This window comes from Pseudopodoces humilis, chromosome 10 (genome assembly GCF_049639895.1).
Source record: "Pseudopodoces humilis isolate 2021_Gansu_Grassland_sample_001 chromosome 10, ASM4963989v1, whole genome shotgun sequence".
Lineage (NCBI taxonomy): Eukaryota > Metazoa > Chordata > Aves > Passeriformes > Paridae > Pseudopodoces > Pseudopodoces humilis.
The window spans coordinates 3,815,250-3,837,025 of NC_142209.1; the positions used below are offsets into that span (position 1 = coordinate 3,815,250).

General features: G+C 50.4%; 1 pseudogene across 1 annotated transcript; it reads left to right on the top strand.

The window, feature by feature from the left end:
• The first annotated feature begins 1,231 nt into the window (after positions 1 to 1,231).
• On the top strand, positions 1,232 to 13,119 carry LOC148183651 (uncharacterized; annotated as a pseudogene). The gene is made up of 4 exons (XR_015773382.1): positions 1,232 to 1,456; positions 3,149 to 3,238; positions 4,287 to 4,653; positions 11,778 to 13,119. The product of XR_015773382.1 is annotated as an uncharacterized LOC148183651 (transcript).
• The last annotated feature ends 8,657 nt before the right edge of the window (positions 13,120 to 21,776 follow it).

The window sequence follows — 21,776 nt, forward strand, 5'->3', positions numbered from 1 at the left end:
TGCCCTCCACAAGTACACAGTGGCTGTCATTCCTGAGCAGCCCAGGCGGGCTGTTAAATGACAAGGGAAAATTACCCAGTCTGTTCTCCAGAAGGCAAGTGAGTAGGAATTTTCCTCCAACAGGTTCAGGACAAAGTTAATGTAGGAAAAGCCATTAAAATTAATGCTGGTAAACAGGGATAAAAACCAGCGGGGTTGTAACAAAATTTTGACCAGATTGGGTTTCCCAGCTGTCATGCTGCACACTGTCTTAATGGAAGGGGGCAGACAGAGGGGGAAAGCTGAGCTCAGAAAAGTCTTGCTGGAGAGGGCTGTAGGGTTGGGGCTGGGGCATCTGGCTCATTTGGCGCCAACTTTATGGTCCAGCCCTCTAATCTCCTCAGGCTGGCTGTGTTTTTCTGGGAAGCAGTGATGCTATTTTTTTCTGATGGTCATTACATGTTTTATACATCCTTGTTATTCATCTGCTGTTCTCCAGAGGCTGCCCTCCCCATTCAAGCCTCACTTTAGGGCTCTGGCAGGTGTTCCCAGTGAGTTGGTTTGGGAGCAGATCTGGGGCTGTTGGGGCAGCAACTTGATCCAAGAAACTTATCCTGAGTTCAGATGAGAAAGGTGTAAAGAGGCATAGCCATGTGATACTACTCTCTTCTAGGTAAATAGCTTTTTCCAACCCCACAGCCTGCTAACATGAGCCAGGCAGCTTCTCCAGAACGTCTGGCACTGAATGTTTGGCTGACTTGACACACTTTGGAGTAAGTCAAATCTACTATAACCAATCCAAAATTTCTAGACCCAGAATAGAAGTAATGCCCCATATTTTCAGGTGACCACTGATGGTACTGCGGAGAAGGGAGAGGTACAAAAGTAGTCGGTCTTGCAGTGTCTGAGGGAGTTGAATTGTGTTTTTGGAAAAAAGAAGGCAAGAGTCTGAGCACTGCTACCTTCAGCACAGATGCCAACATCCATAGAAAACTTTCCACTCCACAAGTCAATGAAAACAGCAGCAGAAGTATCCTTAAATTCCTCAAAAAGTATCACATCCCTCGTATGTCTTCCTAAGGAGGCTGTGTTTGCTCAGAGTTCAATGGTTTTGATGGTCCTGTCCTGGGTGGTCAGGTTTGGCAGGTTGGGTGGTTTCTGGAATCTCCGTGCAGCAACTCACAGAGCCTCGTGAAGCTGCCCAGATAAGGAGCTGTGATGCCTCCAGCCCAGTGCAGGGAACTAGAGCTGGATGTCTGAAATTATCCTCTGTGAAGAGATGGAGGAGAGTCTGGACAGGTCACGCCTCTTGCTGGAATAGAAAGCGGTGTGGAGAGAGGCCCAACACACAAGGATTCTTTTTGAGCTCTCATCCCTGTGGGAATTCACAGGGCTGCCTCTGTGGGGAGGCAACAGCCCCTTTTCACCAGTCAAGCTGCTGTCAGGTTGGTGTCTCAGAGGTGGAGAGCTTTCTTTTGTTTTTTCTGAGACATCACCAAAGAATCAGAGTGACAGAATTATTTTTGTGGAAGTAACTACGTGAAACATTTTTTTTATTTGGATTATTTGAAAACTAAAAGTGCTCATGGGTTTTAAAATTCATGTCCCCTCCAGGTTGCCTTACTTTGTTTTGTTTCTTATTCCCTCTCCCTTATTCCTCAGAGGGAACCATCCAAACCTACACAGTATGTTATTTCATGCAATCGTTTTGCAGTCGAACCTAGGCTGGAAATGCTTCTGGTGATTCATTTGTCTGAGAAATTTAAAAAGGCTTGGATGGAACAGAAACCAGGCTGGTTCAGAGAGAGTTTTCTTGTGTGTGAAGACCCATTTTAGCGGGGGAGTTCTTTTTTATTGGAAAAAGAAGTTTTCATAGGGTTTGTTTGGGAGACTTGGGCTCCAGCCATTCTTCTGTTGCAGCTTTTTGTATGGTACAAAGATCTGGAGCCTGACTATCCCAGTTCCTGCTTCCCACGTCTGCTGCATTGCAGAGTTCCATGATTCCAGTGCCTTGAGCCTTTTGTTCTTTAGGGTCACTGCTTCTGCAGGCTGGGATGGACGTGATGCCATTTTTGCTTTGAGTATACATTGTCTCACAGCTCTTTCCCAAACACAAGTGTTATATGTGTCTTGAGGGCAGCAGGAATCTCCTGCTATCACATGGTGAGGGGCTCAGGCCCAACATTCATCATTAGGATCTGCTCAAGCTCTTCCTCACCAAGAACCTCTTTCTGAAGTTTCCCAGCATTCAGAGAGGTTCAGAGCCAGGCACCTGGAAGGCAGATTTATGGCTGGTAGCCACCACAAGTCCCCTGCAGAATAACTTTTTGGCCTTCAGGTTTCCCATCTATAAGCCAAGCATTTTTAAATGATGTGCTCTTTGAGACATGGCTTTCAGACAGCAGGAACCTGTGGAAAACTCCCAGGTAGTGGCTGAAATCAGATGAGCAGATATATCACATCCCGGTTTTTGGGGACTGTTCTTATCATCTCCATGGGATATCCCAGAGTTAACTTGATTGGAGGCAAGGAGTACCATGGAAACAAGACTGGGTGGAGAGGCTTGGGCACTGGGGAGGTTTTGCAGGGGTCAGGAGTGGTAGCGAGTGCCAGTCTGTCTGTAAATAGAGCAAGAAGTGGGCTGGACAGAGGAGACCACCACTCCTTTAATGACTGCTGTGAGAGCTTCCACGAACTGCCTGGTGCTGGCCAGATCCATGGTGTGACTGCTCATCTCCAGTCCCTGCCTTCTCTGTGCCCCACATGCTGCTTTTCCTATAAATAGTCCGGTGGGAAGCAGAACACGGAGCCACCACAGATGGCCCCCAGTTACACGTGCAGTCGTGTGTGAGATCCCAGATAGGAGCTGTCAATACCTTGCCTGGAGCCATCCATGAAACCTCATTAAAAATGGTGTCCTCTTCCTTAACCCCCATCATCCCCTCGCTTCTCACTCTGACTCGCCTGCATTCAGGCACCCTTATTAAACATGCACTTCTAAGCAAGGAGCGCTGACTTTCCCTTAATTGAGGCATAATAATTAGAGCATTAACACATTAGGAGGGTGAGACAGCATGTTTAGCTTTTGTGATTAATTATCTGAGGATTGTAATAAGTTGTTAAGACATTAATTACTCTGGCATGTTTATTGCTCTTTATTGCAGAACAGACACTTGGTAGCAGCGAGTGCTGGTTCATCTGGAAATAGAGTGAGAAGTGTGGTCTGAAGGGAGGAGACCACCTACTCATCCACAAAACAGCGAGCTGCTGCTGGTGGCAGCAAGGTGGGGACATCCCCCTGGGTGTGCCTTGGTGACAAAATAGGTTTATTTCTCTCAGATGGATATAGAAATAGTACCCGAGTCCCTTATGACAATTCAGGACCCAAAAAGTCCTTTCTGATCTTTTCATCTGGATTTTTCTCCTCTTTCAGATGAAGTGTTTCCTTCCTGATGCTTTCAGCTCCCCCTGATTTGGATCATTGTGTTACCACGTTTGATTAGCATGGCTCAGTCTCTGTCTGGATCTTACAAGGAAGCTTGTCTGTATTAAAAACAGGCTGAAGTTTGGAGCATCAGCAGAGGCCAAGGAATGAGCCAGGATTCCACTGGCCTCCCTCACCCTGCCATTGGATGAGTTTTCCTTTGGAGTTTGGGGAAGTAGGTTAGGGGAGGGGTTGGAGAGGTTTGGACTGCTGTAGCCTCCTCTTTGTACAGCAAGCTCCTCTGTGTCCTCTAGACAGCTCCATGTGGGTTGGTCAGGTTGGGACTGATGGCAGAATTCAGGTCCAGAGGATGAGTGGTTCTTGTGTGTTCCTGAAATTCTGAGAAAGAGAAAACGAAGTGTCGTAAAAAAGACGTGTCATCCAATCAGCAGGATGACAGGGTGGGCCTGTTCCCAGTCTTCTGCTCTTCCCTTGAAATGCTCCTGCTGATGGACCCTCCCTGCCCAACCTCTCCTTGCAGTTATCTGGCTGGGAGGAACATGGGAGAGAGGATGGCACCCCAACAACAGTCACAGATAAAGAAATTTGGGAATATTATGAAAACAAAGAGAGTGGGGAAGTCATAGGAGCAGTGTGTTGATATCAATTTCCTTTGGGACCCCTGGAACCCAGTGTTTCCTATCTTTAGGCTGTTCTGTGTGCTCATGTTATTGCAACATGTGCCTATGTCTGATGCATGCAGGGGGCAGGAAGGGGGGATCCTCTCTTGCCTCTTTTTAGAGTTAAAACACAAGAAGATCCTGACAAGTCTTTGTCCTTCCAGGACTTACCCAGTGGTCACTTTCCCTGTGGCTCCCACCAGCTCAAGCCAGTGTCACTGTCACTCAGTTGTGTGAATGGCTGTGGAGGAAAATTCCCTTCCCTGTGTGCAATCTGGGATCTGTCCTGTGTCAGCTGAACGTGATTTGCTGCCTTCAGCCCCTCAGAGCCTGGTCTGCCTCTCGCTAGCCCAGCCTGGGATTGGCATTCACTGTCAGGGACCTGCTGTCTGCATTCAGAGCGTGGGACGAGTCAGCCTGGCCTTCCCTGCTCTGCGCCCGGGGACAAGGCAGGTCATGACTTATGCATTTTATCATTACAAAGAGAATTTCCTCTAGATGTGTGCAATAAGACAGTGGTGCTGACCTGTGATCCTGGCACTGAGCAGCGTTAAAGACTCCCCTTTGCAGGTAATAAGCAGCAAATGTACATATTTTGGGGAGATCTGAATATTTTTTTTCTCTTTTTAAGATTGCTGTCTTCATAGGCCAGACTTAATTAACAGACCTCATTATTTCCTGAAATGTAACTTGACTTCTATTGAATGAGAATTGTTCAGTTGATGGGAAGCAGCAGAGCAGTGCTGCAATATTCATATTGTTTTAATTGCAACATTAACATTTCATGCCGCTCCTGGCACACTTTCAGGTGCGGCCCTTTAGCTCAATGCAACACTGTGAAAGGTTGGATAAGAGCAATTAGGATAGAGTGGCTGGATTTCTGGGTTTTCTTTTTTTTTCCCCTTCTATTTTAATGAACATAAGCTTGAATTCAGTCCCCATCCCCCCTTTTGTTGGTCAGAACAGGAAGTCACCACCCCTGGAGTGTAAATCTCTTTTTTTTTTTTGAGTAAAGGATGTGCTGTAGCACATGTTTAAATTGTCCTTAGCCCCACAGGTACAAGTGATACATGATTCACCAGGCTGAAGGCACCTCCTGGGACTTGACCTTTACTAGGTGAATCAGAGAAGTCCCAAATTGTGTCTGGCCAGCTGGGATAGTGTCACAAATGAGCTGGAGGGAAAAAGGTTGTTTCTCACTTCTCAGTTTCTGCCAGGGCTCTGGAATGCCTGAAGCTGGAAACGACACTCCAAACAGATAACAACTGGGTTATCAGTGCAGATCCTAAATGAGCACAGGGATCACCCTGCTCTATCCCCAAATTGCACACAGGGTTTGGGTTTCTGACAGAGGGGTCAGAGAGAGCTGAAATGCTGGGCTCAGCCTTAGCAAGGTTGTGTCACACTGGCTGATGTGACAATGTTAATTGACTCTGAGGGAGAACCAGGAAGGTGTTGCATCCTTTTCAGAAAGAAGGAGGGTTTCTGAGGCTCACTCTTTCCTCCTGGGGGAAGAGCACCCATGCTGCTGCCTGCCAGCCCCGTGCTGGGGCAGCAAGCACCCGTGTGTGGAGGAATGAGCTTCCTCTCACTCACAAGTTCCACCCATCAGTCAAGAGCTGATGAGCAGCTTGACGTGTAAGTGATCCTGCTGAGAGCTCACCAGGTGCTGCTCCGACTCTGGGATGTCTTCCTGGCATTTCCTGGCAGCAGTCTGTGGATAAAACATCTTTTCTGGAAGGTGAAATCTCTGTCCACACAGTGGAGAGGCAATGGGAGAGTTGTGGGGGCGAGAGAGCTGCTCAGCCCATCAGTTCTCCCCCTTGGAGCTGGGCATGTCACTTCCATTTTAGGCAGCAGCTGAACTCATCCATAAATCTGGGAGGGCAATTAAGGTTGGAAATGCAGAAGGACCTCAGCTTGGTCTCTTGAAGAAGGATGAGGGAAGGGCCCACCTTCCATTTCCATGGACTTTCCAAAGGCAAACATGCCATTTAGCTGGCTGGATCTCCTATCAGCCAAATAGGCCTGAAACCTTCTCCTGTTGGTGCTACGTGCAGTGGGATCCATGAAATCTCATCTTCTGCGGATGTACCGTTTGGATTTGGAGTCTCTGGTGTCCAGTAAGTTATTAGTGCTGAATGGAGCAGCTCCCTTTCCTGGGATATTTATAGCTTCTCTCCCACACAAATTGTCTGATGTCTAATAAGGGATGATACACTACAGTTTGGAAGGTGCTAATAATGTCTCTCCTCTGTTTGGTAATCTGTTCCCATGAAATTTATAGACTCTGACTGTCTCCGAGACCTCTGTTGCTCTGTCACATCAGCTTGAAATCTGTTTGCAGTGTCAGAAGTTGCTAGGGAGTGGGCAGAGGACAGACTGATGCAGCAGGATGTGCTCTGTGCTCCTTGGGAAATCAGGCTGAAAATGCGCAGATCTGGGGCCGGGGGCAGCTGTGGCTCGGCTCACGGGAGCCTCGTGTTTGGGAAAGCAATCCGCTTGTGTGGGAGGAAGGTGATGAGCTCCGAGCGTTCGAGCCGCCCGGGGCGAGCCGCGGGTACCGAGCGTGGCCTCTCGTGGGAAGCAGCCCCCGCGGACGATGAACGAGGCAGCCCAGAGCTCCTGGCTGGTGTGAAGAATTGCCTGGCTAAAGGATAATGAATGCCGCAGCAGGAGACAGAGCGTTTCTCTGAGGCCATTCATCCCCTTTATCACCCTGCTAACAAGCCCCAGAGCGCCTTTAGAGAGACTTCTCCGGAGCAGCACCATCCCTCAGCCGAGCTGCTGCCTGGGTGCTGGGGCTCAGGGATGCTGCATGTGGCAGGAGCACTCAGCAGGAAAACCACGGACCATCCCCCAGATTAACAGCCCCGGGTTTGGGTCTCTGCTCTGGGGACCGGGCCTTGGCTTTGGTTTGGCTGTTGTGGAGACCATGCCCTCCTTCAGGCGTAGTGCCACCTGAGAGATCCAGATGTAAAAGCCAAGCATCCATCTTTATTTAAGTACTTCTGGGCAGCACCTGCAGCAGCACCCTTTGGAGGATTGCTCCATTCTAACTCCCAGCTCGCCTAAGATTTAGGATTTGTAAGATTTATCCAAGACCCAAGAGGAGTTTGGGGCCACCAGCACGTAGGTAAGTTGGTTCTGCTTCACTTGTGGCGCAGCTGAGCCTGTGCGTGAGCCTTGTGAGAGGAGGAAAGGGCAGGAGTGATGTGCTCTTCATAAGAGCTAATAAAAGCTAATCCATCCCTTTGCTCCAAGACAGTGGGAAGCATTAGTGGCTGGCTGAGTGCCTCCTCCACTGCGGCAGCGTGCTGGGTGCCTCGTCCTTCCCTCTGGCTGGGAGCAAAGCGTGTTCTCCCGTGGAGGGGAAGGTGTCTCTGGCAGGGTTGTGCCGTCTGCAAGTGCTCTCCGTAGCTGCCATGCCTCCTGGGAAGGAAAAACTGCCAGAGAACCCAGACAGGTGAGTCTGGGAATGAGGATGGACATCCCTTGGGCAATCTCTCATGGCAGGCCTCAGCTCCAGGCAAGTGCCTTGCCTCTGTTCCAGGACTTGGGTCATGGCTTGTGAGAGCATCACCTCTAACTTGACTGGTGTGTATGAGACCCTCAGAAAGGCTGGAGCCAGCTGAGCTCAAAATAGGTGCCCAAATAGGTTTGGAATACCTTCACCAAACAGCCTGTGTGCTCACTTGTGCACTGTGTGTGCAGGTACAAGCTGTGCCGCCCTGCCAAGTGTGATTTGTGTCTGGGGCACAGTGCACAGTGGGTGATCAAGTAGAAATAATTGCCAGTAATTGGAAGTTTTTTTCTTTTCCCTCCTGTATGTTTTCTTAATTTCTCCTTCTCCTCCTCCAGGTTTAGCTGTTGAGGGATGCATTTTGTGTGGTCCATGGTAAACGCCCCACAACCAGTGCTAGTGGGAGAAGGGAAAGCAAACAGGGGAGTTTGTTTTGTGTTTGGGTGTCCTCAACAAATGCTGATAGTGGTTTTATAGGGGCAAAAAAAGGAAAAGAAAAGCCACAAAGCTTTGCAGATAGAGGGGGCAGAGTGCCATGATAGATAATTGAGTGGTTCCAGTGAGGGGAGAAACAGCAGGAGAGCAGCAGGTGGTGGGGATGGCCTGGAATGTGTTTGCAGAGCTGTGGAGCAGAGGAGAAAGTGTGTCATGGAGCCAGGTGTCTCCTTGAGTGCGAGCAGCACAAAAGCAAGAGGATTGTAAACCTGATTTTTTCTCTCAATTTTTTTTTTTTTTTTTTTATCAGGAGGTCTCCAAGCATTTTAAAAGGAAGCTAACATGAAGATTGAAAAATTTCCCATCTTGAGGCTTCAGTGACTAAGTTTGGAGCCAGCCAGAGGAATCTGTGAGTGTTGAGCCTTTGTCACATGCTTTCCTCCAAAAAAAAGTCTGCACTCTAGACCTTGGCTCTCTTCCAGACTGCTGTGCTGACCAGACTGATGATGGGGACTTCACTGGAGGCCAGTCATGTTCCATGGGGTGGCAGCAGGACATGTCACCTCCTGTGGCCACTGCTATCAGCTGGACTGCCTCTGGGAGGGAGGATGTTGGCAAGCCAAGTGGCCTTTCAAAGCAGGCTGGAATTTAAAAGGGTCCATGAGGCCTCTGTTCCTACCCTGACCTCTCAGTGTTTGGGGAGGAGTTCACTTTCAGTCCAGAAACATCTGTTGCTTTTTCTTCTTCTGCCAGCACCATTAAATGTCGAGTCGAAGTGAAACACAATACATCACCTTCCTCGTGGGCTGCCATTCAGCCACGAGTAACAGAGATTAGCCTTCAATCACACGAGGGCTGGAGCTGAAGGAAACCTTCCCGAGGACACGCTGGAGAAACATTTTCATTAGCAGAGGAGAACATGACGGAGATGAAGTGGCCCTTCACCTCGGCTGCCAGACCTCTCGCCTGCCTGGTGTTAACAGGAATGCTAACCAAGGAGCTGGGGCCAGCTGCAGTGCTCTGAGTGCTGTCTGCATCCAGATGTGAGAAACAGCTGTGGCACAGCAAAGCAGCGCTTTTATAGTCTGGTGGGGGTGGTCTTGGTTTTCCTTCTGCCTATGAGCTCTCACTGCTAGAAGTAGACTCACAGCTGAGGGGAGAAAACGTGTGCTAGGGCACGTTCCTGAGTGGGTACCCTGGCATGGGCCAGGAAAACAATGTCCTTGGGTGATAATGTCCATGGGGCCAGGAGGTATCACAGCCTCTGCCCCCTGCAATACATTTTGCAAATTTAACAGGACTGCTTCGGTGGTAGTAGAGGCTTTCTCTGCTCCATGGAAAGCTGTTCCACAGCTCTTTGCTCTTACTCTACATCCCCCCAAGGCAGCTGAGGTGCCCAGGATTCACTTCTGCTATTGATGTTGACGAAACACCCCCTGGACCCCAGCTGGGTGCCTGGCACAGACCTGTCTGTCCCAGTTACTGGGAATTAACCAACAGGATCCCTGCAGCTCTGTCTGCCGTCCCCCACCACCTCACCTCCCCGGGGCTGGCATGCTCCTGACAAAGGCAGGCTCCATCTCTTTCACTCACAGCTGAAGGATGCCTTGCCTGCTCCTATCTTGCAGGTTGGAGGGAAATCATTTTAATTTGTGTGGCACATTCCTTTGGGCGTAAGTTGAGGGAAGAGAAGGAAAAAAAAAATCCAAAAGAAGCTCTGGCCATTGTGGGTATTTTTAGTTGTTTGCAAAGGACCATTAATATATCTTTCTCTTTTTTTTTTTTTCAGCTAGGGAATTTGTTTGGAACATCAGAACAAATGGCTGCTGGTTTTGATGCATTCTCATGTTAAGTTACCTCTCATGTCGCCCTCCTCCATTTCAGAACTGAGAGCAGCCGAAATGAGAGGAAAACATGGCTCCTGAGCAATTTTTTCCCCCTATGATGCCTTCACCTTTCTTGTATTCCCTTTTCTCCTACGATCTCAGCTGGCTGAGATTCACTGCCAGCCTATTGAAAGGAAAGGCACGTGCTGGCTTGTGGAGGGAGAGAGACCTGAGACAGGATAAATCTGTATGCAATGAGAATGGGGGGAAGCAAGTCAGCTGCTCTGACACTTTTATTATGGAGCCAGGCTGCTTGGGGATGAATCTTTCTCGAAACGTGTTGCTGGATGACATTTCTGCCAGGTCTCAGCAGTAACCTTCACCAAGCCTTGCTGCCCAGCCCTGTGCTTGCCTTTTCGTGGGACAAAGAGAATGAATATCCACTGGAAATGCCACAGGCAGCGGGGATCAATGGGGCTTAATGCACCTCCAGTGAGTCTGAAGGCACCTGGACTTTCTTACCAGAAGCTCTTCAGGCTTTGGTGACTTCAGCTTATTGCTGCATGTGTTGTTTTGCAAAGGAGGTGTGGGCTCCTACATCTGTTTCTCACTTCAGAATCAAAGATGATGCGGCAGAGACCAAAATGAAATTCTCCTCGGAGTTGTCCAGGAGGATGGATAACTGCAAGAAAATATTATTCCATGGCTCTGGAAAAGGAATATCTACTTGTTTAGTAACCTGGTAATGAGGTGCTGGCTCTGCTCCATGCAGAGGCTGGAAGCCATGAGAGATTGGGGGTTACAAAGAGGGCTGGGCAGAGTTTGCTGCCCTCTCAGCTCCTTTCCTGTATCACTGTCAATTTAGATTTCACATCAAGAGGGTGATGTTATGGCTGGCGGTGACAACAGCAGAATGTCACTGGCAGAGGTGAAATCTTTCCCTCCATGAGGGTAATTCTTCCTTCCCTTTCCCCTTCCCCATGGCTTGCACTGGGACCCTCTGGCTCCTGGTGCTGAGCAGGGCAGGCAGGCATGCTGCTCAGGGGACAGCATCTATTGTGCTGAGCTTCCTGCTGTCTGGGTGAGTGGCTCTGTGTCACTGATGCCTCTTGGCTGCATGGTGACCTGGGACAGAGGGAAACCCCTTGTCACTGCCTGAAACAAACTGGGGCCATTGGAAGCTTGCTGTCATGGCAGCGTTGCACAGAGTGGTCCTCTGCCATGCTGGCAGGCTTGTTCCAGCAGGAGGTCTGCCAGGGATGTTCCTCCAGGGCCCTGGGGGCCCTATGCTCCTTAGGGCCAGGCCTAAGCTAGGTCCAGGTCTGAGGGGCAGACTTATATGTTAATGCTTCATGCTCTCTGCAGGCTGTCTCTCATCTCCTCTGAACAGGAGCTGATCTTGTAGAAAGGTGCCTGTGCTCACCTGCTCCAGCAGCCCCTCTACCAGCATCTGTCCCCAGGGGCCCGTTCAGCAAAGCCTTGGTGTTGTTCTGGGTCCAGTTTTCATTTTTCAGCTGGTTATGGAGAAGAGGATGAAGAGACCTACTGCCACTAGGCTACAGTAGAAAACAGAGGAAGGGGACTGGCCTCTTAATGTGCTTAAAGATCCAAAAATTTAATCTGATTCTGCTTCTCTCTCAGCCCTGAGCCTGTTGTATCTTTTCCAGCTGTTGCCTGAGCCTTTTTTTTTTGTTTTGCTATATTTTTCTTGTTCCCTTTTTACCCTCACTTTATGAAAAATGGCTTTCCCATCTGCATCTGTCAGGAGTCTGCCTGAGCTGGGTGTACGGCTCAGTGAATATACAAATGTGCGGTTGGGTCGTGGCCCCCCTGACAGGCCGGAGATGGATTCCAAACATGCAGGGAGAAGGGCTTCTGCTGCCTCTCATGGTTGTTTTTCTTATCCCAAGGAGGTGTGAGAGTCGCCTTTGGGAGCAGCGCTTCCTTCTGCTCCTGCTCTGCCTTACCAAGGATCAGTTCTCTCTCATCCATCATCAGGTGAGTCCTCCCTGCTCCCACATCTCAGCTGCTGATGAGAATGCTGGGGAAAGGGAAAACTTTTTTATCCTGCTCTTTACTACTATTCTTTTCCCTCTGCCTGTTGCATCCCTTAGGCCCATGACAATGCATTTGGCAGGCTGGGGCTTGAGGACACTTGCTGGTCCAGGTGCTTTTAAAGCGAGTTAGGATGAGGTAGAGGGAAGGGCACTGTTTTGTAGAATCATAGAATATCCTGAGTTGGAATCCACAAGGATCATGGACTGTCACTCCTGTCCCTGCACAAGACACCCCAACAATCCCACCATGAGAGCATTGTCCAAACACTCCTTGAGCTCTGGCTGGCTTGTGGCTACAACCACTGCTCTGGGGAGCCTGTTCCAGTGCCCAGTCACCCTCTGAGTGAAATATGTTTTCCTAAAACCCACCCTAAACCTCCCCTGACACAGCTTCATGCTGTTCCTTTGGATCCTGTTGCCGGTCACCAGTTTGACCTAAGCCCTTTAAGGGGCTTAAAATGCAGTTTTGGAATTTTTCAGCAGGTGTGCATGACTCCACATAAGATGCCCTGAAAGCACCCAAATGCTCCTGCAGATTTCAGCCCTGCTGTGTCCCCTTTCCGTGCTGCAGCTGACCAGCACTGTGGGGCTCTGCGAGGAGGAGTTCACCATCTATGCTGAGTAAGTGCAGGGTCACTCAGGTGCCCAAAGGGAGCTGACAGCCTGCCCTGACACCCACGGATTTGCTGAGCTGCTCCTGCCTCTTGGCTTTCTGCAGGCTGGTACGTGAGCTGCTTCCCTCACCGCTAGGTACAGAGAAGCTTACAGCCAGGTGGGCTCAGAGGAGCAGGCAGGCAGAAAATGAAATAACTCTTAATAGCATCCACACTCTTGCCACAGTTACCTGGTCAAGGAGGGGAGGTTCCTGGGAGGGCAGACCCCCACTTTGGCAGGAAGAGAGAGCAGGCAGCTTGAGCTGAGCTCATTTTTCAACAAGCAGATGGATATTCAGTGGGGACCCACGAAAACCCTCTCACTCCAGGCTGCAAGCCCTCCAAACCAAAGTGGTGTGCTGACATGGAAAGAAACATCACACCATTGATGCTCAAGCCTGAATTGCTTCTTCCATTCGATTCAGGACACGGCAACAGCCTCCTCTTGCCACCAGCTCCCATGAGCAGCCAGCTGCACGCCTGCAGCCAGGCGAGGAGGGATCTGGAGCTGTGGAGCCATGAGGAAGGCGAGCGATGGCAGATTCCTCCGGCATTTCCACCCCGCGGGGCTCTTGGCGAGCGAGCGCTCGTGTGCTTTGAAAGCTCTTAGTGCTCCTGCAGGTGGGAGCCAATTTGTCTGCTTTCCTGCCCAGGTGCCATCTGTTTGTAGGATTGCCTGTGCGGTGGATGAGCACGGCGGGGATGGCGAAGGGAAAAGGGCTGCTGGGGTGGGAGAGATGAGCCTAAAACTTTCCTTGGGTATCTTCAGCACTTCTGGCTGCCGTTGTTCCTTCTCCTCTGCACCGCGGCAGGGAAATCACAGCCTGTCATTTGCTGTTCCTGGAGCGTGATGGGGAGCTGAGGCACCGCTAATAGCGAACCATCATTTTAATGCTAATTTCCTACCATTAGCTCAGGCTGGGGGAGGCTCAGCCTGGGTGGAGGGAAGCCATTAACAGATGGAGAAAGGGGGGATGTGTGGGGATTTGTTCTCCACCCCCAGAAGGGATTTCCAAAGGGCAGATGACTAACTACCACTGGGAAAATCGGTAGGAGGCACTGGGGTCAGTCTGTGGTGGATGTATGGGAGGGAAGAAGAGCAATGGTTTGTTCCAAATCATCTTCCTATAGGGATTTCTTGAGTGCTTCAGACTTTGGCTTGAATTTGGTGTTTGCTGCTTGTTGCCAGCCCTCTGTGCCCTGTGACCCAAGGGATGCTCAGAGCACTGGCAGGGCTGCAGCTGGTGGCACCGTTGTCCTTCCAACAAAGGAGTCAAGCAGGTCTGGGCTTAGCCTGGACATTCATGTTGGGTGATGGGCTTCAAAGCAAGTTTGAAGCTGTTTTTGAGATACCCAAGAGTTAAGAAAAAGAAACCTGCCCTTTTGCCATGGGAACAGGGTCAGCTGTCCCAAGGTGCAGAGCTGGCAGGAGAATCCAGGGGCTCAGTTTGGAGTCATGAAGGAAACTCAACCATTTCCCTGCCCTTGCCAGAGGTGGTAGTCCCCACATCCAGCCTCTTGGTCAGTCTCTCATAGCCATGCTGGCAAAGTGGAAGAGCCTGGGCTGGTGTAGGTGCCTGGAGCTGTGGGGGAGTTTAAAGAAAGATGACTGGCTGCAGGACTGTAAGGCCTGTTTGGGACTGTTTGGGCAGCAGTCAGAGAGGTTCCTCTATTATTTTTAGACCAGCATGGAAACATTGGGACTAAAGGAATGAGAGCTCAGATGCTGTGTCTGTCTGGAAAGAAACTGGTTGTCTACTAATGAGGGACAGCATTGTTTGAAGTCAAGGGCCCAGCTGTGTCCTGTTTGTGCTGTGACCCCTCCTGAGCTCATCTAGACTGCTGGCTTCATCATTTCATATGAAAGCCTATGTGGAATTTTTTAAAACACACTTAAGGAACATTTTAAAACTCTTTTGTCATCTGGCAGAGAAGCAGTGGAAGAACAAAAGCAGCCACAATAAACCAGGAACTGGTTAAATGGCAAAGGGATTGCAAGCCAAGAAGGGACCAACCTGCCAGGAGGACAATAGCACAAGGCTACATTAGTAGAGTGCCAGCTATCAGATCCATCTCGGTGTGGAGCATGACTCACTGTTTTTAAAGGAGCTATTTCCATCTTAGAAAATGGCTCCTGTATTTTATAAAGGGTCTTCCCGGCTTTGGTTGAGGAGAGAAAAGAAAAAGTGAAGGGATACTTTTTCCTAGTTGAGGCGAATCAAACTTTCCTTCAAGTAGCTGAGCAAGGAAATCAGCGCCTTATGTGCTCCCAAGAATAATACAATGCAGTAGTTTTGGGGGGAGAAAAGAAGTTGGAATAAAAGAGCATTGCTTTTCCCAGTTCAGCACTCTGAATAATGAGCCTGCAAACCTGGGGGAGAGCTCCCGAGAGGCGCCTGTGTACTGGAGATGGACACAACAAGTGTCTCAGATGGGTCGGTATCTGAAGTGATCTCTCTCTAATTTTCTACATCAGTGAGAGCACAGCACGGCACCATCAATCATAGTCAACCTCCCCTCGGAAAGCCACCTCCTACCTCGCTGTGCTGTGGTGTCCCCCTGTGCTCCTGCCTGTGCTGGGGACCGCAGGTGTCCTGGGCAGCAGCACTGCAGGCACTGTCCCTCCCAGGGGGCTCTCATTCGTTGTGTTTGAGCCTGATCGTGCTTCTGCCTGTCTCCTTCCTCCACCCCTGGCACCTGCTCCTTGCCATCACTTCATTTCCAGATGCGTCTTCCCCTCCTGGAGACAGAAAAGGCCAAATGCTCCCTTTATCCTGGATGAGGAGAAGGTGTGGGGCTGCCTTACTTGGAATAAACCCACTGTGTGCTGCCTGGGGGAGGCCTTAGGGTGGGCTTGGTGCTTGTTCTGCTCATCTGAGGATGGGGAGGTTGGGCTTTGCAGTTCCCATGGAGCCATCAGGGCATGTTCCGGGGTTTGCTCGGCTCCAGCTCCTTTGCCCCAGCTCAGGGCATGGAGCAGCTTTCATGCTGTGCTTGTGATGCAATGCAGCTGCTCTTGGTCCCTCAGCTCTCTTTTTGTGGAGCCCCCTGCTCCTTCCTGGCCTGCCTGTGCTTCTACCAGACCCAGGGGCACTGCTTTGGCAGGAACACTGGTGGTGGGTCTTCTCCTGGCCGGGCACACTCCTAGGCTGGCCAGAAGGCAGGTGGGACACAGATCTGTGCCTGTGGCTGTTCCTTCTACTGCAGCACGGACATAGCTGGTGGGTTTGCTGCCTCTTGCTTCTTCATCTCCCTCATGTGCTAAATTGGGTTCTCTTCCTCAGTTGTGGTGGCTCTTGGACCTACCAAAACCTGGCTGACTTGTTCATGGTATCATGACACAGAAGTTGTTTGCAGCCCCATATCTGACTTCATGGGCTCAAGCTCCAGCTAGAAAACCGAGGACTAAGCTGCTTTCTTGAGCACAGCCTCGGAGAGAAGCATTTTCAGAAGAAACTCTTGCAATTGCCACCTCCCTCAGCCTCTTCACTGGTTTCTGAGAGCTGCTGAGCATCCTTGACCTCTCTCTCAGGCATGGTTCCCTGCATGTATCAGCCCTGCTCCAGTGTTGTGGAGCTGTTGCTGGCGTCTGTAATAGCTGTGTTGTTTACTTCCCAAGTGCCTGGCCTTTCTGTAATGAGCTGTAATTCATCCTGGTTTATACAGGCTCGGATATACCTGGAGCAAGGAGGGTGTGCCATTAAACCGCCTTCTAGACTGCTATCTGGACCCTGGATTGCTGATCCCCTGGAGATGTAAAACAGGGAGGACAAGGGGGATCAGATGGAAATGGGGAATAATTACCTTGCAGGGCAAAGAGGGCTGGCTGGGTTGGAAACCGCTGGGAGCTGACATGCAGGTGCAGATGGATGGTTACGGCAGGCAGGGCGGAGGGATGAAAGATGCCTTTTTAAAGCATCTGCCTCCCTCTCTTCCTCTGCTTTATAACCTGTTTTTATAGAGACTGCATGAGGAACACATTTTATTTTATTAGCAGCTTGGGAGTGGAGAGTAATAAAGATTAATTTTTTTAAATAATTCTTTGCATTATCTTTTAATTTCCTGTGGCAGGGTTTGACTTTTAAATCTGCAAATGGACTTAACTGCTAATGTGCTCATCAGTACAGAAGTGGCAGCCAAAGGAGCTGTGGGACTCGGTGAAGGTGGGAGAGGCCCCAGAGTTGAGCCTGGAGTCCCAGGAAAAGCTACTCCACAATGTTCCCTGGCCAAAAGGACCCACTGAGGTCCGCAGCTGTATCTCCATCCCAGCAAGCTTGGAGAGATCTAATCCATACTGCAGCTCATGGTGCCCATTCTGCTTCCTTCCACTGATGGCAGTGATGGCTCATCATTCCTCCCATGAGGAGGAGAGAGGGAAGCCTGATGTCCCTGCTGTGCTGCTGTGGGTGATAGGTCCTTGCTGGCCTATCACATGCCCTGTGAGTGTACCAAGGTGGCACTGGAGCTGGGGAGAGGTGATGCCTAGCATGCAGACACCCCAGCCCCAGCTTACTTTGACCAATGACTACCTTCTCAGAGCTTGTTCTTCATCTAACAGCCCTTTTGGCTGAGTTTGCTCTGACTTTCTGATCTCCCTGTAGACAACATGGTGGAGGCAGAGAGCAGCTTTATGGAGAACCAGCCAGGGTGGAGAGGAGCACTCTGGCTTGCACAGATATGAAAGCAGCTGCAGCTCAAGTGCCTGGTGTGGGCTTTGGGAAGGCAGAAGGGGGAAAGCCCAGTGAAGAGGGGAGCACAGCTGGAGTGTTGATTGAGCCCTGAAAAGGCTTTTAACTGGATTATATTGCTCCTGTGTTGGAACCAGGACCAGGATGAGGGGTTTTGGAGATGCCTGGGGATGGGGAAGAGCCAAGTCCTGCATGGGGAGCGCTGTGACCCAGACTGCTCCTGGCTCCCTCTGCCAGATGCCATCTGGAGCGAGCTCTGTGCATGCCTGGGTGTCTGTGTGCCTTGGCAGCCCTGATGGCCAGCTCTGCTGACCCGGAGAGCTGTGCTCCCCCTCCTCCCAGAGCTTCTCTGCACGCCTGGAGGAGTGATGCAGGGTAGCTCCAGACTCAGTCTGGCCTCACTGCTGCTCCCACAGCTCCCCTTGCTCCTGGGATGAGGAGAAACCCCCCTCAGACCATCCCCAGCTCAGTCACCCCTTGCCTGTGTTTGTTGGTGTTTTGCTGGGCAGAGCTGTCCCAGATGAGGTCTGGGTTTGTGGGCACCCTGCAGGGGATGTGGAAAGTCTGCCTTTGGATCTGTGCGACTGCCTGGCACCAGGAATCCTGCCTGCAGCAATGAATGTGGTTTGGGTTCTGGTTTTGTACTTTGGCAGCAGGCTGAGCTCTCATCCTGCTGGCTAGGCTTCATCCAGCTGGATCCTCTGGGTGTCCGAGGGAATGCCAAAAAGCTTTGGTGCCTGTGGCTGCTGCATGTTTTGGGTGGGAAAACTCATTCCTCAGCCTTTTGTTTGAATTCTCAATTTATTCAAGGCTTGGACAAAAAAAGGGACCCTGCCCTCTGCCAGGAGATGACAGAAGTGCTCCTGATCTCAGGAGGGAAACTGAGGCTCAAAGAGCCTGTGCCATTGGCACCTGAGTCACACATGCATCCATCCCTCTGTGTACATCTGCCAACTCCTATGTCCCAATGTACTCTGAATTACGACAACTTTGAGTTGTGTTTTTCAGCCAAAAAAAGCAACATTTGTTAAATTTTCCAGGAAAAGTGGGAAGGCAGTTCCTGACTGTCAATATCTGTCCAAGAGCAGAAGCCTCTCCTGTTGTGGTGGGTTCTTATTGTTTTACCTTGTGAATTCACAGAGAGAAAAATGGAAATAAAAAGCATCAGGGAGAGAGCTGTTAAAAAGCTTAAAGCTGTCACAAAGCATTGGTTAGTTTATGTGCAGTGAAGTATACAAACAAGTTTTCAGCTTGTTGGTTGGAGCCAAGGAGTGGAGTTTTTTTGTGTGATAAATATGTTTTATAGGTCTTTTATGGGATTTTTTAAAATGCCTGTCCCGATAAATTATTTACCAGGGTAATAAAAGATCAAGGAAATTGTTTCAACCATATCACTGAGCATCTAAATCCCAAACTTTTACCGGGGTGGAAGGACCCTCTGAATTCCTGTGTCCTTAAGAAAGATGGTCCAGGTGTGCAGTTTGTCTGTGGTGTCCTCCTGGAGGCCATGTCCCCAGCCTCTCTCATGCTCAGTGTATATCCAGGAGGTCCCAGAGGCTTGACACTGGTTTTCCACCCCCTCAGCATCTTCTCCTGGGGATGGATAGCATTTCCTTCCACCACTGGCTGCAAATCTCTTGGTAGTCTCAGACTTTTTATTTAGGTTTCCAAGAGATCTCAGAAGCTTAATGGTCCTTGCTGAAATGAAGTGGGAGTTAGGAATCACTTAGAAAGCAGGGGAGGGCTTAAAGAACATCTGTAACCCCTGTGGGATGGGCTGGAAGGGCAGCCATGCCATCCTGCAGGGAGCAGGGACCTTTTCCCATCCCAGGTGTCCGGGTTTGTTCCTCCTTGCTTGGCATCAGCCTCTGCATGCAGGAAGGGCCAAGTTCTGCTGGCAGACAAGCCCAAAATAGCCTCAGTGCAGGAGAAATAAAAATTAATGGTGTTTCAGCCACAAAGTCTACACATAGATCTTGTTTTGGGCATTAAAGCAGGCTTTAAGATATCCAGTCACTCTCCCTCCCTGCTCCTCCCTAGGGGAAGGAGGGGGCTGGGGGTCCCATCAAAGGTCCCCCTTCAGGGCAGGGCAAATCCTTTGGCTGTATCCCAGACTTTCTATAGTAAGTGGGATTAGGTGTAACCCCCAGAAGGGTTTAAAAGACATCCAGTTGTTAATGCATTGGCTTTTGTGAGGACTCCGGTCAGGAAAGGTGCAGCCCAGTGTGATAAGCCAGCCATAAATAAATTTAGATGGGATTTTAAAAGCAGTTTCTGATGCTTGAAAGAGATCCTTCTAGAGTGGCCTTCAAAAGGGCTGGTGGGTGGGAAGAGACAGCCACTGTTTCAAGATAGCTCTCAATATTCATGGGAAGGATTATTCATTCAGAGCCTTTCCAGAAGGGAGAGTCCTTGGGTATCTGGTGTGCTGAGACTGGATTGATCTTTGTTTGTGCTGTCTTTGCTGTGTGTTAATCCCTCACTTCAGGGGGTCTGCTGTCCTCTGCAGAGTCCAGGGATGAATCCTCATCTCCCTTGGTGCCTAATTTGGCTCCTGGGTTTGGTGGTGGTCCTGTCTCTCTCTGAGGTGGCAGAGAGTGGCCACAGCTGGAACTCAGCTGGGGACAGGGAGTAATTTCCCCAGTCAGCCAACAGGGAACACAGGGCTTTGTTTGGCTTCCTTCTGGTGCCTGGAGGCTTCCACAGATCTTACAGTTTTCTGAAATAATTCCTCGGTTTTACAGGGCCCTAGGAAATTCACAGAGCTCTTTATCTTTGTTGATTTCTTCCCATGCCACGTTATATTGGTGGCTTTTGGACTTCCCATGGGCTTGTCCGACAGCTTGGGGTATGGCCTTTTCTCCAGGTCTGACTGATGTGCTGGGATGGAAATCCTGGGCAGCTGCTGGACATCCTGGTCTGCCCTTCTGTGCTGCCCTAAGCCTGGGGTGAGGACAGGCAGTAAAAAGGGGCTCATTCCTCTTGTGGGAATTGGGCCAGCAGGAATAGCTCTGTAGCATCTATTCCCTGGGCTGGTGGCTGCCAAAGTTTTGAGGTGTGTTGGCTTCACCTCAGAGTGTGCTGGTGCCCACTTCTGTGAGCTGGGCTGAGGGCTCCAAGCCCATGGGCCATTAAAGCTTTAGCCTGGGAAAAAATCAGCTCTGTGTGTTGGTAATGTTTGCTGGGGTCAAGGCCCTGCGGTTTGGCTTTTAGGCTGGCAGCTGGGGACCAGGTTTTGGAGCAGGCTTTGCATCACAGGCAGCAGAGGCTGAAACACTGTCTGATGTTTGGATTTAAAGAGGAAAAAAGGACACATCTCCCCACGTCCCTGTTATTAATTATAAACACAGCCTGCTAGTTAGGGAACGGATGCCATAAATTTAAATGAGGGTTGTGCCGGCACGGGGCAGATATAAGAGACCCGGGTGGTGTGCTTAGGCCAGGCTTAGCATCTCCTCCTGCTCACTCCAGACTGTGCAGCATGACTCCGCTGACTTCGGTGGCATTTCCTCCTGGCTCCCCTCCTCGTGATGGGAATTGGACTGCACATAATTGAAAAGGATGGGGCGTCTGCCAGCAGACCGTGAGCCACGTTCCCCTTGGCAGCTCGAGCTCGCTGGTCGAGGACAGGGGAGACAGGCTGGGGCAGACACCTGCGTTAGGGGAGGTGATCAGCATCGCAGGGATCCCAAATCCATCTCCATCCGAAGCTCTCCTGATGCGGCTTCCCCTTGTGAAAGGATTGCCCGTGCCCGGAGGCGGGCTGATATCTCCAGCTGCTGGTGCATGAGCAGTAATTTTCTCTCATTCGTGATCTCCCCTGCGATGGCACCAGGATAGACACGTGAACTGCTGCTCCTCTGAGCAGCTTTCTGAACCAAGGACTTGAACTTGAAAAGCTTCCTCTGATCCGTCCGGCTGCTGCTGACCCCGAGCTTTGCACCGCCGCATCTCCCTGCCCGAGCATCAGTCGAGAGCAGCCGAGGGAGGCAAAAGGCTCCTGGGGTTTGCGTGGTCCTGAGCACTAACGAGAGTTCATCACACGCAGACGGTGCAGGGGCCTTGGTGTAAGGCCAGTGATCAAGATGCGAGGGCGTTGTAAATCAGCACCTACAAAGATGCGGGAACAAAGCGGGGCAGGATCTGCATTTCAAAGCGCGTTGTTTCTGTAGCACTGGAGCTGACGTGCTCCTGCTGCCAAGGCAGAGACCAAGCTGTTTGAACTGCAGGACTGGAGAGCCTGCAAGAGCCAGCTCCACGCTCAGGCCACCATTAAAGAAAGGTTTGTGACCCCACACGAATTGCACAGTGAGGTGATGCCAGCTGGGCACGGTGCTGTCTAACATGGGCTGCAGCAGAGGAAGAAGTCTTGGAACTGTGTTTTGCTTTCAAATGGATGTGGTGCCTCATTTGGTTACTAATGACAGAAGCATCCCTACCACAGAGTCACAGAATCACAGAATATCCTGAGTTGGAAGGGACCCATAAGGATCATTGAGTCCAACTCCTGG